The following is a 6,484-nucleotide window of genomic DNA, read 5'->3' as shown; positions in this document are numbered from 1 at the left end:
GACTCATCTCTATGGCATAGACATCTTAGCCATGTAAATTTTAAGAATATGCACAAGCTGGTCAAAGGTGAGCATGTGAGGGGACTGTCTGTCAAAAGTTTTTATTGCATGCATTGAAAAATGTCTTTCTTGCTCGAATGCAAGCAACACCAGCTCTCTCACAGACCTAAGACTGTCAATACCATAGATTCCATTCTTCAGCTGTTGCATATGTGTTTGTTTGGTCCTATTCATCTTTTGACAATCAGCCAAAAAAACCCATTGTCTTGCGATTACTGATGATTTTTTCATTTCAGTTGGACTTTCCTTTTTGAAATCTTCAAAAATGGACAACATGAATGCATTCGGTTCTCAATCGTCAAGCTTGCTTCAAAACCTAAACTTTGATAATGAAATGGGCACTTTGAATAAACCCCGAAAGCTTCTACGAATGGAAGATTATCCTTCTCGGGCAGACAAATTCGAGACTTATATATGTGCAAGCTGTGAATTACGAGATATGGATTGTTGTCGAATAGGAATACATCTTTCCTAAAAACTAGAATGTAAGCAATTATCGGTTATCTCAAATTGAATATGGAGATAAAGCAACATTCCTAAGAGAAAGAAAGATGTTGAACATGTTCCAACAAGCTATCAAAACTTAAATCTTCCAACTGTTATAGCATAACAGCTCTTGCTACTCTATTTGGCAAGCTCTTTTGAAAAAAGATTGTGGTAATCCTGACATGAGGAAGAGCAATATGGCTCTATTAAAGAAAGAGTTTGATATTTTTACAATGGTTAAGGGGGAATCATTTGCTCAGCTAATTGAAACATATTGCAATTTGGTGAATGAGATGAAAAGGCTGGGAATTGAGAAGCCTGAATATGAGTACATAGACAAGTTAGCTGATGTGTTACCTGAATTATGGGGTACTTTTATAATGATACAACAATCTAACTCTATTGCTTATTCACGGCTAAATTTGGCCAGATTTATTGAGAAGCTGGAAGCATAAGAACAGGATTTAAGAAAGAAGCACAAAATTAAGAATTCATTTGTATCACAAGACATTGGGCTTTACTACAAGAATTCAACATCTATTAGTTCCTCAAATCCAAAAATACAAAACGCTTTATGTGCTGATAACGTGGGAGTTGCTTTTATGGGAAGTCAACAAAGTTTTTCACTAACTCCTCAATTTGGAAGTAGTTATTTAAGCACCATCCCATCTTATCAACAATCTCAATAATCCAACCCCAGAATCAAAACCCTAAATTTCTTCAATGCAATATTGTTGTCAATATAAAAAATGTGAATGGGCTTATTTCTGATAATGTGAAAGAACACATGGCATTCCTTGGGCTTGTTTTGGAATCATATGAATGTATCATAGCTGGGAGAATGGGCAATTTCAACATGACCAAAAAAGATTATGATCAAATCGATCCTGAGGAGATGGAGATGCCTAATATTAGATGTCGTATGGCAAGTTTAGTAAGAAGTGCACAACGGTTTAAAGAAATAACTTGGAGAAACTATCTTGATGGAACTCCATCAAATCTTGGATTTGATAAATCGAAGGTTATATGCTTCAAGTTCAAAGAAAATGGGCATTCAAGAGGGAATACACCAATAAAGAAGTTGCTGACAATTGGTCCAATCCGTTTGGAAAAGATTACAACAAACAAGTTATCTACCATCGAAACTCATCAAATCAAGCTGACCTGTTCGATTCCAGTAGCAAGAAACCAAGTGAAGCTTCTACATCTCAAACTAAAGCTTGCCATGCTATATTAGCTGATGAAGGATTCAATTGGAATGATCATCTATATCAAGCAAATGTTGCTGAGTTGGTGATTTTTGAGATTGACAAGAGTGATGCTAAGGAAGCTGATGCCGGTACTTTGGTTGCTGAGGAAGCTATAGTATCTGTGGAGCAAGAAACTGTAGCTGGAATTTTTGTCTCTGGGAATGATGAGGTTATTGAGAAATCTAGAGATAGTGTTGCTAAGTTTGTGAATATGGAATTTGAGGTTTTTGACAAAGCTGCTGAGGTAGCTGAGAATGTTGTGGAAATTGAAGTTTATGAGAATCCCAACTTCAATATAGCTTTTGGATCTATTGAAGATATCATAGATGAAGATTCTAAGGATTCAGAAGAGGAATTTGTGCCATGCACATACTAAAAATTCATCCGATTCCTCCTAATTTCTTTCAAACTATTTTTCCACCTGGTATACTCGAAAATTTTGCAGGTTGATTCAATGGTGAGGAGATGCCTCATGGAAAGATAGACTTTGGAGAGGACAGTGAGATCAAGGAGGCTAAGGATTCTCAAGTTGAAGTTGGTATAAGTGTGAGAAATGAGAAACCTGAAGAGGTTGAAAAAATGAATTTACCTGTTTAACAAGCTTTTATGGCAAATCAAGTAAATTCACAAACTATTGTATTTATGTGTGAAAAGTGTGAATTACCTTATGAAGAATGTGAATTAAAAGATTTTGAATATAAAACTCTTAAAACGAATTTGATTCAATGTTTGATGATTTTAAAGGTGTTAAGGAAGCTTATGACAAACTTCAAAAGTGTGAAAAAGAATTTATGGGCTAAAATTTTACAAGATGAGAATTTATGGGCTAAAATTTATGGGCTATAAGTGGATATGTGGATTTTGTTGGAAACTGATATGTTAAAAGTAGTCGAATAATTATTAACTAAAATTATACTAATCTAGACACGAAGTAATACTCTAGACCCTTAAACTACTAACCGACAAGTGAACCGATTGACTCTAGTACAGCTAAGTCCGGATATTAAATTACGAAATTAGCAAACAAGACTCAACTACAAGACACGACTATTTATTAATAATATTTGAGGGGGAATTTAAACTAATTATTAAAACTCAATAATAATTAACTAACGATTACTTTAATTAACTAATTACTAAACTAATTAAAACAAACCCTAATTAATAAAATAATAATAAAACATAATCATTACTTTAAACTAATTAATTAATTAATTAAACTTAAACTCAATTACTTTAAACTAATAAACAATTAATAAAACTTAGATTAATTCAGATGATAAAGATAATTACCCATGCCAAAATCCCCAAAGTTACGGTTATTAATTAAATGGAAAACTCAAGTTATGGAACCGGGATCATAAAATAGACCCTTGACAGAAAACCCGAACATGACCCTTGAACTTCAAGAAGACGCCTATGGATTTCTAACAAGTTTTAAGACTCACCAGTTTTATGAATTAAACTTCCTTACGGTTATTTAATAATTTATGTTCAAGTATCTACGCATAATTCAAAGATAGCAAAGCAGACTCAATTAATTTAATAGACTAAGCTGACAATCAAACGTAGACGGACTCCTTACGAAGAACTAAATCTAGCAATCCCGACAAGAAAAGATCTATCAATAGCCTATCACCTTACAGCTTTTTAGACTAGCAGCTCACTTTTATCTGTTTAGTTGATTTTATTGTTTCTATGATTTTAATCACAAACTAGTCAAGAACACAAAGTAAATGACCTAACAGAACCCTATCCTATGAAACAATCAACAAGGGCAATGTGAAACAATAAATTCAAGTAAACAAAACCAAGCAATCAAACGTATCAATTAAATCAAAACTCAACAGTTTACTTAGAACATAAAATCCATAACGAAACGAAATCTAAACAAAATCAAACCGAACTAAGGTTCATCACGACCTAGGTAGTTTATGGAATTTAGCCTAGCATCATAAAGTCTAAATCAAACACTGAAAACATGGTGAAAATCTAATAAACGAAGGATTAAAGGCGATAAAACCCGTAATCTCCAAACGTGAATGTGTAAGTATTCACCGGTTGTCCTCTTGCCTTCAAAATCACCAAGAAATTCGAAAATATGCTCCAAGAACTCTCAAAATCGGCTAGGGTCTTCAGGTTATGTTCAGGTTTAGGTTAAACATGTTTAAATACCCAAAAAAGGCCCAACTTGAAGCAAAAACGAATTAAAAATCCACCAGCTCCTCCTAGGCGTCGCGCGACGGGCTTTGGCTTCCCCGGCCGCGCGGCGCGGCGTGCTCTACCAAGGGGGCCGGTCTAACCGGTTCTCTATTCTGGCTCCTTCCTGACGCGTTCCGGATCTCCGTTTCGGCTCTTTTTAGCTCGTTTTTCATCCTTTTTTATCACGATCAACTACCGGAACCTACAAAACATAAAAGTGTTAGTAGTATACAAATCTCGACTAAAAACTAACAAAAACAATTAAAATATTAATTAAAATATACACGGGAAACATAAACATTTAGCATTATATCAGAAACCAAGGAGGTCAAATTGTGGGTGAAGGTACACTGTCAAATGTCACGATGATGTTTAACAAAGTGAACTATAGCACCGATGTAACATCCTGAATTTTATAATATTAAATAAAAGAGAGAAAGTTTTAAAACGTGTGTTAATATTTAATTAAGATTAAATAAAAGAAAGAAGTATGCACTTGGATAATTAAGATGGAATATATGATGGGATGGGACTTAGGTCCATAGGATTAAGAGAGTATAAATACTCTCTTAAACCTCCCTAAAACACTAATCATCATTCTTTCCATCTTATTCTCTACACACACTCAAAACGCGCACATCCATTGCTATATATATATATATATACACGGCCGAGAGAGAGAAAGAGAAGCGAGATCAAACAAACATCTATTCTTGGTAGATCTTTGGTATACAAGATAGATACAAGATCTAAGGTTCATAACCAAGCTAACCGAGACCAAATGAACACGTAAAGGTATGTTTATGATCGGTTGGCCATGAAACTTAAAACTAGAGTAGATCGGGTATAAACGAAACATAAAGTAGCAAACTTGATGTTAAAACGAACTTAATGAACCTACGATTATGAATGGCTCGTTTAAGTAAACCCTAGATCTAGTATGAACATTTTAAGATTAAAGGTCCAAGCTTTACGGCTACACGGACCTAGTCTTACCCGAATATAACTGTGGTAACGTTTACGGGGTTGGATAATATCGTACTAAAGGTGTACATGTGGAAACATAAATGGTTAGTGGGTTTAAGACCCAACCCGTAGCCATCGGTTTGTCCGAAACCCATCAGCCCAATCGAATACAGCAAGAACCATCATGTCGTTCGATTATAAATCCCAAACTCGATTACAATGTTAAAATCGCTTAAAATGGGTCGATTACATTGATATATCGCTTACTTTGGCTAACTTGATCACAATTAGATAACTTATTATGGGATTCGATCACTTGGAGACATATCGATTACAATATAAGATTTCGGTTACATTCTGGAAATCGATTACAACGTATAATTCGCTTACAAGATCGAATACATTATCTCATTCGCTCAAATGGATAAATCGATCACAATTGTAGTCTCATACAAAAGTAATCAACGACAGAACTTGTTCACATCGTATGACTCGCTTACAAGTTAAATTCGGTTACTTGTTGACTCGCATACAATCAAAACGATCACTTTGGCTAGATTACAAGCTCTGATCGATTTCATCGGGTTGAGTCGCTCACTTGTGGTATTCGATTACATTGGGAACTCGTGTACATTTTCATACTCGCTTACATTACAATGAGGACTCGATCACTTTCTATGTATCGGTTACATTGAGGCCGCATGTATAGACTCGAATACAATATGGTTGAATACATTGACTCACACACACACACACACACACATATATATATATTCTATTACTTGATCATCCTTAACTCGAAAACAAGATAAGGGTTCACACGTGTCATATGTAGTTGAATACCTTAGCAAACACGTAACTCGTGCATGCATACGCATGCATGTGTACACCCTTATGCATGCACCAGATGAGGCATGGTGTAACCATGAGCTATGTATATTTATGTACATACATATATACATAGGGTATTATACATTGATAGATCAAAATGAAAGAAAAGGTTAAGAAAGAAAGAAATGTAAAGTAAATGAAAACCTTAATACAGTGACGGAACCATAGACCTTAAGCCGGAGGGTCACGATATATATGTGTGTTAGTGTAAAAGAAAATTTTATAAGATGTAAAATGTTGATAAAAAAATCAAAAGAGTGATAGGTTTAGAAATTCTGAAACTTTTTAAACTAAATTAAACAATAAAGAAGTAAAAAAAATAGAAGTAAAGTTTCACTGATCATAATATTATTATTATTATTATTATTAAGGACTTGAAAACAATAAATATCTACATGCATTGACTGTGGAGCTACTTGTAGCCTTTCTTTTAAAGAATGTAATTACAAAAATACCCTCCAAACACTATCATCTTCTTCACACCTCATTTTCTTTTATTTCTTACTTTTCACAGCATGAAAATATTCCGATAAGAAGGTTTTTTGTTAACATTTTCTTCTTTTTACTTAATCTAATCATCACAGAAACTAAGAGCTTAGTGACATGGCGTTATTGAGGATCAAAACAAA

The sequence above is a fragment of the Bidens hawaiensis genome, unplaced genomic scaffold (assembly GCF_021521415.1).
Source record: "Bidens hawaiensis isolate Kalapana, Puna unplaced genomic scaffold, B.hawaiensis_p1.1 tig00002839_1, whole genome shotgun sequence".
Classification (NCBI taxonomy): Eukaryota; Viridiplantae; Streptophyta; class Magnoliopsida; order Asterales; family Asteraceae; genus Bidens; species Bidens hawaiensis.
The sequence above is the reverse complement of the archived record's forward strand: the minus strand, read 5'-3'. Positions refer to the sequence as shown.